The sequence below is a fragment of the Marmota monax genome, unplaced genomic scaffold (assembly GCF_021218885.2).
Source record: "Marmota monax isolate L192 unplaced genomic scaffold, Marmota_monax_Labrador192_F-V1.1 WCK01_AAM20220418_F8-fsc00088, whole genome shotgun sequence".
NCBI lineage: Eukaryota > Metazoa > Chordata > Mammalia > Rodentia > Sciuridae > Marmota > Marmota monax.
In genome coordinates, this window is record NW_026694492.1 from 7,495,291 (window position 1) to 7,516,607 (window position 21,317).

A 21,317-nucleotide genomic window follows, 5' to 3' on the forward strand; every position below is an offset into this window, starting at 1 on the left:
TAGGATGCTTGGCTGTTCATAGCTTCCTTCTCGTCTTCATGACGTCATCTTCAGATTGCGTGATAGGAAAAAACCAGAAACGTACTGTGTCTACATGCCACCCTCTCCCTTTCTCACCACCATTTCCTACTCGAAACTGATGCTCACCTCTCTATTAGTGGTCATCTGGTTTCTGTTTGAGCACCATATCTTCTGAAGCAGCCTTTGGCTCAGGGCTCTGGACAATCAGTTTAGTCTCTTCCTGAAATTCTGGGCCAAGATTCATCCATCACCACTCTTTGGGTTCAGCAGGCTTCTTCTATTTCAAATAAAAGGCATAGGGTGGATAGGGTAGGAGAGGAAGAGGGATTTTAAGTCCCATGATAGATAGGGCCCTGCCTTCACCTACTACCTAGGTAGTCTGAAACTAACTTGGGCTCAGTTTCCTTATCTCCAGAATTAGCATCAGGGAAAGTCAAGAGTTTATTGGATGCCTGGATGTGAACACAGCTTTACTATTTCTTCTCAAGATTCTCTCGAACATTCTTTCCTATTGTTTTTGGCCAAAAAAAATTCCACCTACATTTTCTCTGAATTTTCAATTCTGCTATACTGTTGCAGGGACATTTTTTTTCCAGAGCTTCTACTTTTAGCCACTTGAAGTTTTAGGATGATATAAGTGAAAAGAAACCCCTTTTACACTGAATCTTGCCTCTGCACCAGTTCTGTGCCAGCACAGAACAGTACACTTCCTCCACATGCTCTCTGAGGCTGGGCCTTCTGTTGCAGGATTCCCTCCGCCTTCCTCCCACTTCAGTTACCACCCAAACACTCTCTGCCATATGACTCTTTCTAGGTTTCAAGATTTTCCTACAGGTGTGTAGCTTCTTCCATGCTGCAGGATTTTGCTTGTATTTTTTTATAGACTTTATTTGTTTGGACAGCTTTAGGTTCATAGAAAAATTGAATAGGGAGTAGCTTTCCTCTGTGCTACCTGACCCCACACATGCATAGAACCTCCCATTATGAACATATCCCACCAGCCCAGACATATGTTACAACTGTTGACAAGACATCAGTATCTTTCCAAGTCCATGGTTTATATTAGGCTTCACTCTTGGTAATGCACATTCTGTGGGTGAAATGTCTGTACAATGGCATGAGTCCACCATTATAGTAGTTTTGCTGCCTTTAAAATGCCCTGTGTCCAACCTGTTTATGTCTTCCTACCTCCAACCCCTGATAACCACCGACTAGCTTACCCATGGTGTGCCAGAATGTTATATTTCAATCATATTGAAACTGGAGTTTTGAGATGAAATCAGATTCCCTGCTTCACCAATTTCCTTCTGGGGTCTTGTCTTGCAAATTTGAAGAATAAAATCCACGGACAATAAAGGAAGGGAAGAGTAAATGGAACAGGATTTACTTAAGTGAGAAGAGGGAGAACTTCCAAGTTGCGGGAGGGGGACAGAGGGCAGAAAACCCATTTAGGTGTGCTAGCTTAGGGGCTTACATGGTCTTGAGTAGAGCATGGAGCAAAATCTATGTTAAACAGGCACTGAAAAAGTATTGGCTGCGTCCTTTAGCTTGAGTTTTAATCCTTCCTGAAGCTCCCATCTGGGTTCACTCCCACCCTCCATTTTTCTGCCTCTCTGGGACAAAGGAGTTGGCTGGAGTGTTCCCACAGAGGAACCCCATGGTCTTTTACATTTGAAATAGATCTTGCCTTGCACAATAGTATTTCTACCATTAGCTTCCTGGTGTGGTCTCTGCATTTGAACCAAACCTCAACTGGGCCCATCACTTCTGATTGCTGACCATTAACTATTCTTACTCAGTATGTAGGTTCCGTTTGGCTTTTCTGAATCAGTGTGCTTTTAAGTTTCCCTTGTGTCTTTTCATAGCTTGATCAGTATTTTTTTAGTGCTGAATAATGTATTCCACTGTCTGGATATCCATGGTTTATCCATTCACATACCAAAGGACATCTTGGTTGCTTCCAAGTTTTGGCAATTATGAATAAAGCTGCTGTAAACATTCATGTACAGATTTTTGTATAGACATGTTTTCAGCTCATTTGGATAAATATCAAGGAGTGTGATTTCTGGATCTTATGATAAGAGTACATTTAATTTTGTAAGAAGCGATCACATCGCCTTCCAAAGAATAAGAATTCCAGTTGCCCCACATCCTCACCAGCATTTGTTGTTATCAGTGTTTTGGATTTTAGCCATTCTAGTAGTTATGTAGTGGGCATCTCATTGTTTTAAATTTGTAAATTCTTAATGACACGATGTTGGACGTCTTTTCATATTTATCTTATCTCTGTATATTTTTTGGTAAAGATTTTCTTCAGGTCTTTTACTGGGTTACTTTCTTACTGTTGAGTTTCAAGAGTTCTCAGATCTCTCTCTCTCTCTCTCTCTCCTTGGCAATTATTTTCTCCTAGTCTGTGGCTAGTCTCCTCATTTTCAACATTGTCTTTTACATAGAAGTTATTAATTTTAACAACTCCAGCTCATCAACAAACTCTTTCATGGATTGCACCTTTCATGTACTATCTAAAAAGCCATTGCCATGCCCAAGGTCTTGGGTTTTCCTCTTACATTATTTCCTAGGAGTTTTTAGTTTTGCATTTTACACTTAGGTCCAGGATCCATTCTGAATTAACTTTTGTAGAAGATGTCCTGTGTGTGTATTTGTGTGTGTGTGTGTATTTGGCAGGTGGATGTGCAGTTCCAGCACCATTTGTTGAAAGTACCATCTTTCCCCCATTGTGCTGCCTTTGCTCCTCACCAGAGGCCCATTGGCTGTATTCGTGGGGTCTGGTCCTGGGCCCTCTATGCTGTTGCATTGATCACTTTGGTTATTCTTTCATCCGTGCCTCCCTCTCTTGGTCGTGGTATCTTTCTAGTAAGCATTGAGTCAGATATGATAAGCCGCCCTCTAACTTCATTCTTCTCCTTTAATATCATGTTGTCTATTCTGGGTCTTTTGCCTCTCTTTTATAATCTTTAGAATCACTTTATTGATAACCAGACTGCAGACTTTCCCCTAAGTATTCACATTTGGGGGAAAAAAAAATCATACAACTTTCAGCCTCCGTATTCCTGTGTAAGTTCCAATCTTCAATCCCATGGGTAAGAGAGAATTCTTCCCTTCATTAAAATCTCCCATCGATTTTTACCTCCCTTTCCTGATTTGTGCACTGATGTGGGAACATCTGAATCTCTTCCTCCCCTGATGATCCCTGGGAGCTTCCTCTGTTATTTCTCTGCTTCGTTGTGGCACGCCTGGCTTCATCCGCAGCACCTGGTTCACCTGTTGTGGCTGGTAGACGTTCCCCCTCCCTCTTGGTTATCCCTCTCAAGCCCTCCTGATTGGATCAGTGGACTTCCAGGCAGATAGGTAGATTCTGACTTCTCACTAAGGAAGAAACAGATTGTAGCAGGATCAGCCTGACATTTAGAGCTCCTACCTGGTGGCACAGGGAACAGTTGCTCAGAGCTCAATAGTGGATTAAAAGACCCAAAGTGAGCCTGGTGATTCACTCTCAAATTTAACTATTTTTAAGATCAGATGCTTCAGTCCCTGCCAGGGCCCAGCTCTGCCTATGGATGTACGTCACGCATTGTGTGCAGGCCTGATGCCTTTTCAATCAACATGGAAAACAAAGAGGAAACACAGCATTAAGAGATCATTTTTCACATTCTTATGCTTTAAATGTTATGTTTTCTACTTTCTAATATTTAGTGACTAAATGAATAAACCACTGTGAAGCATTTATAAATAAAAAGGTGGTCCATAAAAGAGTTCCTTTGAAGGACTGTAGAAGGCAGTAGCTTACTAAGTACTTGCTTGTCCTTTGCTCTCTGGCCATCAGGAGGGAGGGAGCCTGCTGTGTTAGAAGGTGCCAGAAGTAAAGTTGATGATAAAGAAACTAAGTGGACAATAAATCCCACTATTAGGCATGATCATAGTGTACCAATAAAAAATTAAAGTACAATTAAGTGGCATAAGTTGATTCCATGGAAAATGTCCTCTGTGGTTTTCAATTTTATCCTCAAAGTTTTATTCTTGAATCCATTGCTTCACAGAGGGTCTTTCCTACCATATTCTGCTCACAGGGAGATGTTTCTACACTTTCCCTCAGACTGAGAGTCTAGAGCTGGAATATTTAGACAAGAGGGTCCTTACAGGGTCCAAAGAAGTGGTGAACTCCCAGGGAGTTGTGGATCCCTGGTGTTGAGCACATTGTGACTTCTCACCTCCCAAATGCATTCTGATGTGGTAAACTGCTATATTCAGTGAGTGGAACCACCCAGAACACCAGGTATTTGAATGGGGTAATAAACTGGGGCTGTCCACACAGCTTACTATTTCCCAGAAACAAAGAAGACAGAACCCTGGGTAGCATCAACACTGAAAGAGTAAGTGGAGAAGTTCACAAAGCATGACAAGGAGTGGTTGGAGTGGCAGGAAGAAGCTAAAACAGAAAATTGATGTGGAGGTCAGAAAGAAAGTCCCATGCTGTCATACGCAGCAAGCAAGTCAAGTTAAAGAGAAGGACCTTTGCTTGGTTCCTACCAGAGACCAGAATGAGAGTTGGGTGTTTTTTTTTTTTTTTTTTTTTTTGAGTGCCAGGGGCAGAAGGCATATTGTAGTGGGGTGAAGAGTGAATGTTGCTGGATGTTGATCAATGTTAACGTTTTATTGGGTGTTATATATGCAAGGCATTAAAGCTAGTAATCCAGCCTTGGCTAGAGCCCCACATCCACATCCCACCACTTTCTAAACAAAGACTCACCTGACAATGCATTTGTATCACTAAACAAACACACTCACAGACTGTTGATGCTCTTGGCATACTGACTTTTTCACTGTGCACAAAGGCATTCAGCATTTGGGGAACATTCCAAAAAGATGAATCTTCCCACTTTGAGTTTCTCGAGAGATGTACCATGATGACAACTATCATTACTGGCCCAGGAACATTACTTGCAGTCACTGGCTGAGGTTTTTCTTTCAGGTAAACTTTGCATGCATGTGTTTCTGCTGTTGAATTCAACTAGAGAGCACAGAGCAAGGGCTCTCATTATTTTATTCATGAAAATAAATGACACAAGAAAATGTAGATTCTTAGGTCCAGGTCCCAAATATTTTGGCAACGTAGGAGATCCCAGGATGCTCATGCAGGAAAAAAAATGCAAAATGAAAGAAGTGGTCCTTATATGTGTTGGTGTCTCCTGTCATCTGAGGACTAGCAGAGACCAAATGGGTGATGTCTAAAGTTTTTCCCAGCTCAATTGTTCTATGTCTTCATTCAATAAATATTCATTGAGCATTTGATGGGTGCCAATCCCTGATCTATGTCCTGGGAACAGATCCGTGAACAAGAAAGAGAAACATCCTGCGTCCATGGAACTTACATTATTAGAAAATTTAAGGGAGGAAGAAAAATAAGCAAAATATGTGGAATTTCAGATAGCATTGAGTATTATGGAGAAAAAATAAAGCAGAGGAGGAAGAAGGAAGTCCTGTGGGGACTGGAATGTTAAAAATTATGGACAGAGAAAGCCTTTCTGAAAAGGAAGAATTTTTTTTTTTTTCAATTCTAGGCGGACACAACATCTTTGTTGGTATGTGGTGCTGAGGATCGAACCCGGGCCTCACGCATGCCGGTCGAGCGCGCTACCGCTTGAGCCACATCCCCAGCCCCCTGAAAAGGAAGAATTTGAGCAAAGAGCTTTAGGAGGTAGGGGAGCAAGGTAGGCTATCAGAGTGGGGAGGATTCCCAGGCAGAAGGACAGCAAGTGCAAAGGCCCTGGTAAGTTGGAGGAACAGCAAAGGTCAGTGTGGTTAGACTTGAGGGACCACAGAGCTGCTGAGGAGGAGATGCAATCCAGGCAGAGACAAGGTCATGACCTTGAAGGTCATTGTAAAGGATTATGCATAAGAGTGGGATTCACTGTCCACTTAGTTTCTTCGTCATTCAGCTGCTGTTATGAGATTGGAAGAATTTAGAAAGCTTTGAGCAAGGAGGGAGTGTTATAAAAAGACTTCCAGAGAAGAGAAGTCAGAAAATGGGAAGAGTTAGGAGACCATTGCAATAATTTAGGTAAGGAGAGATGGCGGCTTAAACCAGGGAATAGCAATAGGGGTAAAGATAAATGGTCAGATTCAGAGTTGACCTTGAAGGGTTTTAGGAATGAGAAATACGAAGGATAATGTTGTCATTTACCCTGATGGTGAAGACTGGGAGCAAATCAGCGTGGGACACATAGTCTGTGGTGTCATTAGACACTCACGCTCAGATATTGAGGAGGCAGTTGTGCGTACCAGGCAGGAGTTCAGGGACGAGTCTGGGGCTGGAGATGTGAATGTAGGAGTTGTCAATGATGCTCTTTAAAGCCATAAAACTAGATGCATCCATCAAAATGAATGAATATAAATATTTTTGTGCCTGAAAATTTTTTTTTTGTAGTGCAGGTCGCTGACCGTGAATTCTCTCAGCTATTATTTGTCTGAAAAAAGTCTCCATTTGCCTTGGCTTTTGAAGGGTATCCTATGGGTAAAGAAACTGAGGTTGAGAGCTTTGTTTTCTTTGGACTCTTTAAAGATGGATTTCCATTATCTGACGGCTTGCATCCTTTCTAACATAGAATTTACTCTTCTGCGAATGTGAGACTTTCCCTCCCACTCCAGCTGCATTTCTGTTTATTGCTGCCATTCAGCAATTTGAATAGGATGCTCTCTGACACGGGTTTCTGTCCATTTATTCCTTTGGGGTTTATTTAGCTTCTTGGACTTGCAAGTTTATTGTTTTAATAAAATTTGGACCCCCTTTGGCCATTATTTTTTCTGTCCCTTGTCTTCTCTTTCTGGGACTCCAATTGCACATATATTAAATGTCACAGATGCTTTGGGTGTTTTTGTTGGTTAAATCTTCTTTTTCTGTGTTTCATTTTGAATGATTTGTATTACTATATTTCTAAGATTATTTGTCTTTTCCTCCGCAGGGTGTAATCTTCTGGTAATCTTATCCCATGTGGTTTTTACTTCAGTTATTTTATTTTTCACTTTTAGATATATCTGTCCATTCTAAGTTGTAAATAACAAAACTGATTCTCATTCATCCAGAAAAGCAATTTTCAGGAGGGTTGTTGGGTAACTCATCAATTTTCTGTGGATGTTGGAGATTTAGGCTCAAAAAAAAAAATAGTAGAACTGAGGGAGGTTCAATTTTAAAAACTTTAAAAAAAAATCAGGCTACAGGGAGATAGTCCTGTGAATATAATGTGTTTCCCTGCATCACACAACTATGATGCTCTCATTCCTAACCCTGGCCCCCGCCCATGGATGCTGCCAGAGGCCTGGCTGACTCTAGAGACTAGATGTAATTCCCTTGGCCACATCTGTCTGTCTCTGCTTCTCCAGAGGTAACCATTCCAGATAGATTACCTTTGATGAACTGAAATCATGTTTTTGCCTTATGGAAAGGGAGGCCAAGAAGAAAATATCTCATGTTTTCAGCTTCTACAATGGGAAAATGACTCTACCTCCCACCAGGACTCATAATCAAGTCATAGGAAGACAGAGTAGGTTCCAGAAATGAAGCACATGTGGTACACCCGCCCCCTGATATGAAGATGCAAGGTGACATTTGTGTGTTAGTGTGTGTGTGTGTATTAAGGTTCAAGCACATACATCAGATAAACTGCTTTTCATTCTGTTATCTTTTGAGCAGTTTAAATGTATCAGTATACCTGATTTCCTTTTCAGTGGCTTTCTTTTTCTAGCTCAGCCATTAGCTGCTAAGGTCACAGGGCTGAGTCTTTCTTTGTGTCCCAGAGGACCCCCAACCCTTGGAAGCAGCTCAAGTCCTTTCTCATATGATCAGAATTCTCAGCAACCAACTCAGCAGCTGCTTTTGAGCAAGCTTTTACCTAGAAGAGACAGGCCCCCCCCCCCCAGCCTGGGCCCATGCAAGACCAAGGCTCCCCTCTCCTCTCCCTCTGACCTTGTGAAGGAGTTCCCTTGCTTACGGCTCATGAATGCCATCTCTTTGAAACTGATTTTCATGCCAGGATGCTTTCATTCTTCCAACACCTTATCTTCATGCCACTTTAAGTTACTAATCTCCAACTCTAATATTTTGAGGGTTGCATCAGTTTGAAACAAACTTCCCAGGATCCTCTGGAGGTCTCTGAGAGCTGCATCCAAGGGTTCCTAGATGATCAGACTGTTAAGGGAAGATGATCCATGGGCACACGTGGGTCTGCAGAGCCTATATCATTGCTCTTCCGGAGTCTTGGAGATTCCTCCAGCTCAGAGCTGCCTCTACCCTCTCTCTTCCAAGAAGCACTCCAGAACCAACTCAGCTATGTGGAAAGAGTGGCCTTTCTCAGTCCTGTTAATTAAGCCATATGGGCATGGACACTGTTGAGTCTCAATGGCAGCCACAGCCGGCCTCGAGGGCTAAGCTTGAAGTAGAAGGACATGGGTGGTGACAGGAGCCTTTGCCTGGTGTTCTGCACACAGAAGGCAGGGCCCAGAGCCTTCCAAGGGTGCAACATAACACACTCTTCCGGCTCTGCCTGTGTCCTGGATGCACCTGCCATTTATTCCTGACAGTTCAGTTGCTTGTCCTCTCTGCTAAGATTGTGGGGATTGATTCAGGGTCAGCCCTAGAAAGAGATGAAGCAAAATAACAAAATAGAAACCTCCTTGGGCACCCTCTCCTCCATGCCTATTGGTCCTCCCAGGTGGCTTGGGGTTGCTCCTTCTGAGTAGTCTCATGTCTTAAGAGCAGAGCTCCTAATAAGCCAAAAATAGCCATTTATCAGGGCTTAATATCTACTCCACAGTGGCATTTACATCGGATTTACATTTCAGTGGGAAACTTGTAAGGGGAACTCCCCCAATCTCCATGCGAGTATCATATAAATGGGGTCACTGCGGATACCTTGATAGGGGAGGCAGGGAAGTTTGGGGTGTGGAGCACTACCTCTCCATGCCTATGGAGTCACACATTTGCTCTCATTGAACGGTGGGGACAGTGTCTAGCTAGGTGACAATGCCATGCACAATCATACACACCTGCAAGCTCTGCTTCCTATGGCCTCTGGAAAATGACTTATGTCAACACATTCTTCCCACCCCTCTGCCATCGTGTATGCACACATGTGCACCTGCTCTCACCGGCTCACACCCCATATATGTGCAGGTACGTTGTTTTTGATGCATTGCTTAGTTTACAATTTTGGTCCAAATTGGTTACATAAAAAAATAACATTTTTATCATTCAGGAGACTGATAGAAACTTAGACAAATGAGAAATCACAGGAGGGACTCTGACAGGTAAGATGTAAAACGGTGATTAAGGGTTTTAAGAGGAAATTTGAAAACCAAATATCTAAAGAAAAAAAGTAACAAATTGTCTGGGAGTGGATCCAGTCAGCCTCTAATTCTTCTTGACTATAAGTTCAACCACCCAGGTCCAGCTCCGGCAGGGAAGAGCCAGGCCATGTCTGTGTGATAGCTTTCCCATCAGAAATGCCTCCCACCTGCGGCCACCCCTGCAGCCACTGAAGACCAGACAGGGCGTCCCCTGCTAGGACTCAAACTCTGGGAGCTTCCATTACACAGAGAGCCAGGGACTCCTCCCTCACCTCTCACCAGTTCCAGCTTTTGCCAGGTGAGGAGTTTGGGAGAGAAGGGAAGAGACTAGAAATGGCCAGGAAGCAGCTAGAGGAGGCCTGGGGTTTTCCAGCAGGGACTTCATTTTCTAAGTGTCCAGTCACCAGTGGTTTTCAGCCCTGGCTTTCCCATTGGAGTCACCTGGGCACTTTGAACATGGCATTTTTTTTTCCTAAAATACCAGGGAACTCTAATAGGCCACCGTGGTTGAGCATCACTAACAGAAGAGCAGCTTTCTTACCCCTGGGTGGGAGATGCCGTCTCCATTAAGCATTAGTGCAGTCGGACTGCTATGACAAAGTACGGCAGACGGAGTAGCTTATAAACAACAGAAATCAGGTTCTCACTGTTCTGGAGGTTAGGAAGTCCAAAGTCAAGGTGTCAGCAGAGGCTGTGTCTGATGAGGGCCTCTTCCTGGTCCATGGACCGCCATCTTCTCACCGTGCCCTCTTCACCTGGTGGAAGGGCTAGGGAGCCCACTAGAGCCCTTTTTATAAGGATAGTAATCCCATTAATGACGGCTCTGCCTCATTACCTAATCACCTCCCAAAGCCCCACCTCCTAACATTTCACCTTGAGGTTTAGGTTTCAACGTATGAATTTAGAGGGACACAGACATTCCATCTACAGCAGGTAGAGAGGTTAGCACTTTGCTTCCCACACATAAATGCTCCCAAATCAGTGCTTCTCAAAATTTCACTGTGCATAGGAATCATCCGGGGATCTTGTTAAGATCTGATTCAGAAGGTCTGGGGTAGCGTCTGAGATTCTGTGATTTTGAACATCCTCCCAGGTGATCTTGAGGCTGCTGGCTGCTGGACCACTTGGAAGAACAAAGCCCTAGACACTGTTATCTTTTCCCCTTATTCTGAAGTTTGGGGGCTTAAATTTGAACCTATTGGGTTAGATGGCTTCGTAGATGATTCAGGTGCCATGAATGAGAGGAACCTGGGATCCTTGCTTGGGGGTGGATGTGGCTATTGGTTTGACTCCATCATGGCAACAGGGCCAGGAGACACTCACAGAAAATCACCACACCCTCACGGAGACCTGGAGGACAGCCTCTCTCCTGTGCATGCCCTGCTGCTGTGACACCCACCTAAGGACACCCCTGCACTCAGCTGACCTGCTTTTACTGGTACACACAGGCTGCTGGCCTTCCACCACCTGCCAGTTCCAACCCTGAGTGTTTCCAGGAGAGTCTGCAGCTGAGAGTGAGTCCTCATTAATTAGATTTGTGGAGCGAGCGTGAGTGAAATAATTTGCTCAATCTTGCACTCCCTATTTCCACAGCGCCAGCATCAGGAAGCAGGGGTGTCATTTGGCAGGAACTGTTAAGCAGGAGCCCATTCTGCAAACCCTCCATGACAGCCACCACTACTAAGGGGATTCATTTCCCCCTCAAACTCGGCCTCTCTTAGCTGCCCAGTTTCCAGTCTCTTGCCTTCCCACCTTCCCTGCATGGAACCTGCTCCCCAGAAAAAGGATTAAAGAGGGCATTGGTGACCCTTTGAGGAAGGCTGGGCTATATGCATCTCTAACCATGAGGAAATTATTCCTTACAGCCCTAAATAAAGCACAATGTTAAGAATGACAATTGGTGTTTCTATACCAGAAGAAAAATGGAACATTAATAAAAAAAATTTAGAGGTCAGAGCATAGCTAGCTGTAAATGGTGAATTATGATCACATAGTTAAAGTCTGTATGAAAATCAGTTACCATTGTTCCTTGGAATGTGCAAAAGTGTCTTAGGTCTCAGTTGGCTATTTCAGAATTCTTTCATTATGATAGCATAACACTTATAATTTCCTTATATTATTATCCTTCAGAAACACTGGCCCCATCTGTATTTTTTAATTCTGCAAAAAGACAGGTAAGGAGAACATTTAGGAATTAATCACCCAATCTGTAAATAAATGGTTCAGATATTTGAATTTCTCTGCCACCTGCTTCTGGCTGATATATGCAAAAGAAGAAAAATGAAGGGAGATGAAATGCAAACCTGTACATTTTGTACTGATTTATTAAAAGTTCTCATGAAAAAAAACATGAATGGCAAAGAACACCAGGGTTAATATGACTTCCTATTCGACCCCAGAGCCCTTGGTTGACTGTGTTGGGTCAAACCTTGTCCTTTGCCAACTATTGGGTGAAGTCTGTGACGTGTACACATGATGTTAATTTGTTGGAGGTAAGGCCACTGATGAGCACAATAATAAATACTACCGATTAAATTTAAAAATCCATCCGCTGGTCATCAGGTCCTATTTTTATGGCCTAGTACAAAGGGCTTTTTGATGGCTTTTCCTGTGAGCCTGTGAATTAATTAAGGGTCAGCACTCAGAAAGACCAGCTCCTGATCTCGGCCACAGGTGAAACTGAAACATGGGAACTGAGATAGACTCACTTGCTGAGGGGGGAGCAATGACTTTCATGAAGATCAAAAGGGTTAAGACCCACAAATATCCTTACTAAAATGTCTAAGACATTAATTCATGAATATAATCCTTTAGTTCCCCCAAAGTTTTTAGCTGTGGAATATTTAAGTAACTGAAATCAAATACGATATGAAACTCTGCAAGAAGATAAAATGCAAGTTCAAATATCTGTGGTCTACAACACTGAAGCCAGCAGCAACTCTCTGTCTCGTTGACGATGGAGTTGGCCTTTAAAAATGATTTCCTTCATCTTGGAATGCCAACTACAAACATAAAAATTGCACCTGTGTCTACCCCCTCTAAAGTGTAATCTCCCCCAGCTGCAATAGGGGTAGGATTAGGGGAGTCGGTTAACTGTTGCACTGAGAAGACTAAGGGATTGGACCCAGCGGCCTTAACCACTGAGCCACATCCCCAGCATATATATAAAATTTTGAGACTGAGTTGCATAGGGTCTTGCCAAATTGCTGAGGCTAGCTTTGAACTCATGATCCTCCTGCCTCAGCCTCCTCAGTGCTGGGATTACAAGTGTGCCTATCTAGAAAGGGTATATTTTGATGGAGGCCTGGGGAGCCCTGGTCCAGTGTGAAGTGCTATGAACTATTCCTCTATCAACCTGAGTGTTGGGAAAGAATCTGCCAAAATAAGGTGACACTTGGACTATAGTGGCACTGACAGTTCATATTTGAAGTCATTCCCCTTGTTAGCACCACCTCTGCACCGAACACTCTCAGATGCTGGCCTGAGGGGTTCTTAGTCATAGCAGGCAGGATGGATCTTGGGTACGGTTTCTGGGGAACCACAGGGATTCAGAATGTAGGAAAGGGAAGCAGCATCTCTGTCTAAGCCCAGTTGGGTGTGGCTTTCTCCATGTTAAAAAAAGAGCTGGGAAAAATTGCAGCACTAGCTGATCGGGTTTTGTTTTTCACATAGCTGCACACCCAAGGAGCAGGATTAGAGCACATGGGCCCATCCTTTCAAGCAAGACCTGAGTGAAGTTGCTGCCTGCTTCCACGGTGGTTTCTGCAATATCTCTCAGGTGTTTCATTTATTTATTTATTGGTACCAGGGATTGAATGAACTCAGGGGCACTCAACCACTGAGTCACACCTCCAGCCCTTTTTGTATTTTATGAAGAGACAGGGTCTCACTGAGTTGCTTAGCATCTCACTTTTGCTGAGGCTAGCTTTAAACTTGCGATCCTCCTGCCTCAGTTTTCTGAGCTTCTGGGATTATAGGCGTGTGCAACCACATCTGGCTTCTCTGAGGTTTTTATAAGAGCTGGTTCCAGACTGTTTGCTGGAGAGATGTGGAGTGTCAGTGGAGCAAAGCACAGAGAGACTGACTTCCCACACAAGATGAGCCTAGAGGCGCAAATTTGCAATTTGAACTCTGGGTAGGAAAATCAATATCAGGGAGAGCAATTTAATGAATTGATTCCTTTTGGAATTAGATAATATAACAAAGTAAAAGGATTTTTAAGTAACTACATTTAGACTCATTAAGGGCCAAAGAAGGAAAAATCATATATAAAAATGAACAAAATGTCATGCGGCAACATAAGCAACATAAGTGAATGAAGAATGGAGTATATGATAAATAAGCAACTGGAACCCTTAGAAATCAAAAGCACAGTCGTTATAATCGGAAACTCGATGGACAGGATAAATTCTGGAAACAGGAGAAGAAATGGCAAGCGAATTGAGGGGCCACAGAAGCTGAGAGACTTGGAACGAGAAAGAGAGACAGACAGACAGACTCAAAAGCTCCAAGATGCAACAGTAGAAATTCAAGGAAGTACAAAGGAGGAAACGTCAGAGAAGCCTTACTTGAAGATCTTATAGGTAAGACTATTCTGGAATTGAATGAAGCCATGAGGCCTCATATTAAAGACATTGTCTTGGTACTGAGAAAGATAAGTAAATTAAATCCGTATTAGACACAAGTTATCGAAAGTCAAGAACCTTGAGGCTAAACAGAAAATCTTCGGAGGTATCAGAGAGAGTGACCTGTAACCTAACCAACAAAGGAACATTTAGATAGAAAATAGACTTCTTACCAACAGCTGTTGAAGCCAAATCTTCAAAGTTCTGGAAAAATACCTGTAGAGCCAGAATTCTCCCCAACTTTACTATCATCCAAAAAGAGGGGTACAGCCCGCTGCAGTGCGAAGGGCTGAAGATGGCCGGGTGGCAGAGCTACGTGGACAACCTGATGTGCGATGGCTGCTGCCAGGAGGCCGCCATTGTCGCTACTGCGACGCCAAATACGTCTGGGCGGCCACGGCCGGGGGCGTCTTCCAGAGCATCACGCCAGTAGAAATAGATATGATTGTAGGAAAAGACCGGGAAGGCTTCTTTACCAACGGTTTGACTCTTGGTGCAAAGAAGTGTTCAGTGATCAGAGATAGTCTATATGTCGATGGCGACTGCACAATGGACATCCGGACAAAGAGTCAAGGTGGCGAGCCAACATACAATGTCGCTGTCGGCAGAGCCGGTAGAGTCTTGGTCTTTGGAATGGGAAAAGAAGGGGTCCATGGAGGCGGATTGAATAAGAAGGCATACTCAATGGCAAAATACTTGAGAGACTCTGGGTTCTAGCTGCTAGGCAGACTGTTAAGTATTAGGGGAAATTGCTCTTAAACTTTCCTAGAGGTAAGCTTAAGTCTTAATTCTGGAAATTTTATTAGCAATGCAGGGTGATGGGGTATGAACCTGTGTCTCCTGTGTATCCCTCTGTTGGTGGGGAAAGGTGTCTTTCTTTCTGCCCGCCCCTCCTTAAGTAATGCTGTTCACTTTTGTTTTGTTTCCCTGTGTACTCCAGCCTTGGTTATAGTCATGGGAAAGGAAGGTGTCCACGGAGGCACACTTAACAAGAAAGCCTATGAGCTCGCTTTCTACCTGAGGAGGTCTGATGTGTAAGCAGCCTCTCCCCATCTACCTAGCAGCTGTCTGCATTGCCACCCCAATTGTGGTCATCTGCTACCAGACTAGATAGATGGTAGCTAGTTTTCTTTACCTACTTTCTAATGTCATGGTTCCTATTTGCCCAATGATCATTTGTCTGTTAACCACTGTATGTAACCAACCCCTACTGGCAACATAATTGCAGCACAATAATGATTTGCATGATACCTTGAAATTGGGGGGAGGGGCATGCCAAGTTGGGCATCACTTTGTCTTAGCAATTAATGGGATATTGATTACTAAAATAAGTTAATATTAAGCAAGGTGCCGGTTGTACAATCTCTAATTTGATCGATGTCTTTTCAGCACTTTGAGCTTTACTTGGCTCACTTAGTCTTCCTTTTGTAGCGCATGGTTGGGAGGAGAAAGTGCATGCATCTCTCCTTCACTCCTCTTTTCTCTTGCCCTCCCTTTGCACATAAGGGATTTGGTTTGCTTCCATCCTCTTTTATGCAGTGCCTGGTTTATTTAACCAATTAATATCCCCTTTGTTGACGAGCTGTTGAGAGCTGCAATAGTTTGCTTTTAGTATTGTGGTTGCACTTGAGTAGACAGATCTCTTCACAGTTGTCTGCAGGACATGTGCAGAGTGCAACTGCAAAACAAGAGCAAAAGGCACTCCTCCCACGACCTCACAGTAACCACACTGACGCACCCCCAGGGACATTCCATCACCGCAATAGCTCACATTGTTGTTCCTGTCTTTTTCTTTGCACACCAGCTCTACTTGTTTTAGTAAAACTGTAAAAGGCTGCCATTATGGACATTAGGTCTCCCAACATAACCATCTGGAGTGTGTCCAGTTTGTTCTTCATAGGACCAATTTTTATTTGCAGCTTGAGTTTTTATATGAAGTTGCATTATTGTGGACTTGGCTGTCTTGTGATGAATTTTTTCATATGTATTCTGTGCTATACTATTGTTAAAATGAACTGTTGCTATTGTGAGATGGATTTTAACTGACCTATTAAGGGTTTCTTTCGAATGGCACTACTTTAGGGACATTCTAGTATTTGCTTCTATTGTTTGGGCCTTATGGATAATGTACAGATTTAAAACAAATCTTGTTGCTGATTTGTCCATTTCTTTCCCTGCACTTTGTTACATCTGGGATACAGTCTAACTCATCTGATTTAATATGCATTTTAAAAAATGCCATAACTATTAAACACCTTGTTTACAGACAGATGAAATAAATTTATTCCAACCAAAAAAAAAAAAAACAAAAAACAAAAAGAGGGGTACACAGATGATCCTTGGAGACATCCAAGACCAGTTGAGTTGACCCTTAAAACCTTACAGAAGAGCCACCAAGCAAGAAGAACAACAAATCCAGGCAACATAACAAACGGACTCAAGAAACAGCAACAAAGACAGAAATGAAAAGGGCAAATGGGTAAATTTAATTAATTACTGATTTTAAGAGATGAAAAATAAATGAGTGCATTTTATTTTATTTTATTTTTAACATGAAGCTCTGGACAATAACAAGAAGATGTAGGCTTGGCTTCCTCAGTTCCCCATGGAATAGACGTGCCCTCACACAGGATTTTCCTTTGCTCCCTGAGCTACCTCGACCCTAGCCTTAGCACCTGTCACCTTGGAGGTGTTCAATAAATACTTGTTAAATGACTAAATGAACAAGGGAGGGTAGCAGCAAACACTTAATGGGTAAGTACACTTGGGTTTTTGCTTCATTTTGGAGAAGACTAGAGATGCTGATAAGCTTGGTACATTGTCAGAAAAAAAATGCTCAAAAGAAAAGTTCATGCTCAAAGAAAAGAAATACCATCAAGAATTTCCAGTATCGAGGTCAGGGGGCCACCAAGAGGATTGCAAGGAGCTCCATTTTCAGAGGCATCTCCTACCATAGGCCTCTTGGGACTGTAAATTCTCAGGCAAGAGCTTCCAATCACTCCTGCAAGGTAGGCGGGCCTGCGACCCACCGGCAGAAGAGGAGCAGCGACCTGCTGAGAGGCAGAGCCGCCCCCTCCCCCTGCACCGGCAAGGTAGAGGGAACTGTGACCACGCACAGAGCAGGCCCAGCGGCCTGCTGAGGGGCAGAGCCACCCCCTACCCCCCGCGCCTGCCAGGTGACCACCGACAGAAAAGGCCCAGTGGCCCGCGGTGGGACAGAGCTTCCAATCACTCCTGCAAGGTAGGCGGGCCTGTGACCCACCGGCAGAAGAGGAGCAGCGGCCTGCTGAGAGGCTGAGCCGCCCCCTCCCCCTGTGCCGGCAAAGTAGAGGGAACTGTGACCATGCACGGAGCAGGCCCAGCGGCCTGCTGAGGGGCAGAGCCACCCCACACCCCCCGCGCCTGCCAGGTAGGGGAACTGTGACCACCGACAGAAAAGGCCCAGTGGCCCGCGGCGGGACAGAGCTTCCAATCACTCCTGCAAGGTAGGCAGGCCTGCAACCCACCGGCAGAAGAGGAGCAGCGACCTGCTGAGAGGCAGAGCCGCCCCCTCCCCCCAGCGCCTGCAAGGTAGACGGAACTGTGACCACCATCAGAACAGGCCAGACCTGCAACCAAGAGACAGAACAGGCCCAGTGGCCTGAGGAAGGGTAGAGCCGCCCCCCCCCCCCGCGCCTGCAAGGTAGGCGCACCTGCGACCCATTGGCAGTACAGCCCCAGAGGCCTGCAGAGGGGCAGTGCCGCTGCCTGTGCCTGCAAAGTAGACAGAACTGTGACCACCGACAGAACAAGCCTAGCGGCCCGCAGAGGGACAGAGCCGCCGCCCGCGCCTGCGAGGGAGACTTTGCAACTATACAAGACCAATATAAATATATAGGGGGAAAATTCAATAGCACAACAGTTTCACCAAGTAGAAAGGAACGCGAACAGTATGAAGAGACAAGGAAAGAAAGGACCACAAGCATTGCAGGTCAACTCAACGTTAGAAGAGGTAATAGCTGCAGCAGATGGAATGTCAGATAAAGAATTCAGGATATACATGCTTCAGATGATCTGGAGTCTCAAGGAAGACATCAGACAGCAAAATCAGACAATGAAAGATCACTTCAACAATGAATTACATAAACAAATCCAAGAAGCAAAAGATCAACTATACAGGGAAATAGAGGTTATAAAAAACAAACAAACAGAAATCCTAGAAATGCAGGAAGCAATAAGCCAACTTAAAAACTCAATTGAGAATACTACCAGCAGAGTAGAACACTTAGAAGACAGAACATCAGACAATGAAGATAAAGTATTTCAACTTGAAAAGAACATAGACAGCTCAGCAAGACTGTTAAGAAACCATGAGCAGAACATCCAAGAAATATGGGATAACATCAAGAGACCAAATTTAAGAGTCATTGGGATACAGGAAGGGACAGAGTTTCAAACCAAAGGAATGAGCAATCTATTCAATGAAATAATACGAGAAAACTTCCCAGACTTGAAGAATGAGACAGAACCCCAAATCCTAGAAGCCTACAGGACGCCGAATGTGCAAAATCATAAGAGACCCACACCTAGACACATTATAATGAAGATGCCCAACATACAGAATAAGGAGAGAATTTTAAAAGCTACAAGAGAAAGGAAGCAGATCACATTTAGGGGTAAGCCAATCAGGATAACAGCTGATCTTTCAACACAGACTCTGAAAGCTAGAAGATCCTGGAATAACATATTTCAAACACTGAAAGAAAATGGGTTCCAACCAAGAATTGTGTTTCCAGCGAAATTAAGCTTCAGGATGGAAGATGAAATTAAAACCTTCCACGATAAACAAAAGTTAAAAGAATTTGCAGCTAGAAAACCATCTCTTCAAAACATCCTTGGCAAAACATTACAGGAAGAGGAAATGGAAAATAACAATGAAAACCAACAGTGGGAGGTAGGACACTAAAGGGGGGAAAATAATCAAAGAGGAAAACAAACCATGTTTAGTAACATAAATAAACAAATATGGCTGGAAGAACAACCCATATCTCAATAATAACCCTAAATGTTAATGGCTTAAACTCACCAATCAAGAGACACAGGCTAGTAGAATGGATCACAAAACAAGACCCAACAATATGCTGCCTACAGGAGACGCATTTGATAGGAAAAGACATACATAGGCTGAAGGTGAAAGGTTGGGAAAAATCATATCACTCATATGGACTTCGGAAACAAGCAGGAGTATCCATACTCATATCAAATAAAATAGATTTCAAGCCAAAGTTAATCAAAAGGGATAAAGAGGGACACTACATACTGCTCAAGGGAACCATACACCAACAAGACATAACAATCATAAATATATATGCCCCAAACAATGGTGCAGCTATGTTCATCAAACAAACTCTTCTCAAGTTCAAGAGTCTAATAGACCACCATACAATAATCATGGGAGACTTCAACACACCTCTATCACCACTGGACAGATCTTCCAAACAAAAGTTGAATAAGGAAACTATAGAACTCAATAACACAATTAATAACCTAGACTTAATTGACATATATAGAATATACCACCCAACATCAAGCAGTTACACTTTTTTCTCAGCAGCACATGGATCCTTCTCAAAAATAGATCATATATTATGTCACAGGGAAACTCTTAGACAATATAAAGGAGTAGAGATAATACCATGCATCCTATCTGATCATAATGGAATGGAACTGAAAATCAATGATAAAAGAAGGAAGGGAAAAGAATACATCACTTGGAGAATGAACAATAGGTTACTGAACGATCAATGGGTTATAGAAGACATCAAGGAAGAAATTAAAAAATTCTTAGAGATTAATGAAAACACAGACACAACATATCGGAATCTATGGGACACATTGAAAGCAGTTCTAAGAGGAAAATTCATTGCTTGGAGTTCATTCCTTAAAAAAGGAAAAAACCAACAAATAAATGATCTCATACTTCATCTCAAAATCCTAGAAAAAGAAGAGCAAAACAATAGCAAAAGAAGTAGAAGGCAAGAAATAATTAAAATCAGAGCTGAAATTAATGAAATGGAAACAAAAGAAACAATTGAAAAAATTGACAAAACTAAAAGTTGGTTCTTTGAAAAAATAAACAAAATCAACAGACCCTTAGCCATGCTAGCGAAGAGAAGAAGAGAGAGAACTCAAATTACTAACATACGGGATGAAAGAGGCAATATCACAACAGACACTTCAGAAATACAGAAGATAATCAAAAATTATTTTGAATCCTTATACTCCAATAAATTAGAAGATAGTGAAGGCATAGATAAATTTCTTAAGTCATATGATCTGCCCAGATTGAGTCAGGAGGATATAGACAACCTAAACAGACCAATATCAATTGAGGAAATAGAAGAAACCATCAAAAGACTACCAACTAAGAAAAGCCCAGGACCGGATGGGTATACAGCAGAGTTTTACAAAACCTTTAAAGAGGAACTAATACCAATACTTTTCAAGCTACTTCGGGAAATAGAAAAAGAGGGAGAACTTCCAAATTCATTCTACGAGGCCAACATCACCCTGATACCTAAACCAGACAAAGACACTTCAAAGAAAGAAAACTACAGACCAATATCTCTAATGAACCTAGATGCAAAAATCCTCAATAAAATTCTGGCCACTCGGATACAAAAACTTATCAAAAAAATTGTGCACCATGATCAAGTAGGATTCATCCCTGGGATGCAAGGCTGGTTCAATATACGGAAATCAATAAATGTTATTCACCACATCAATAGACTTAAAAATAAGAATCATATGATCATCTCGATAGATTCGGAAAAAGCATTCGACAAAGTACAGCATCCCTTTATGTTCAAAACTCTAGAAAAACTAGGGATAACAGGAACATACCTCAATATTGTAAAAGCAATCTATGCTAAGCCTCAGGCTAGAATCATTCTGAATGGAGAAAAGTTGAAGGCATTCCCTCTAAAATCTGGAACAAGACAGGGATGCCCTCTCTCACCACTTCTGTTCAACACAGTACTCGAAACACTGGCCAGAGCAATTAGACAGACGAAAGAAATTAAAGGCATCAAAATAGGAAAAGAAGAACTTAAATTATCACTATTTGCAGATGACATGATTCTATACCTAGCAGACCCAAAAGGGTCTACAAAGAAACTATTAGAGCTAATAAATGAATTCAGCAAAGTGGCAGGATATAAAATCAACACGCATAAATCAAAGGCATTCCTGTATATCAGTGACAAATCCTCTGAAATGGAAATGAGGACAACCACTCCATTCACAATATCTTCAAAAAAAATAAAATACTTG

General features: G+C 42.8%; 1 pseudogene; it reads left to right on the forward strand.

Annotated features, from left to right (window-relative positions):
- Positions 1-14,284: 14,284 nt before the first annotated feature.
- On the forward strand, positions 14,285-16,316 carry LOC124075836 (profilin-2-like; annotated as a pseudogene).
- Positions 16,317-21,317: the final 5,001 nt, after the last annotated feature.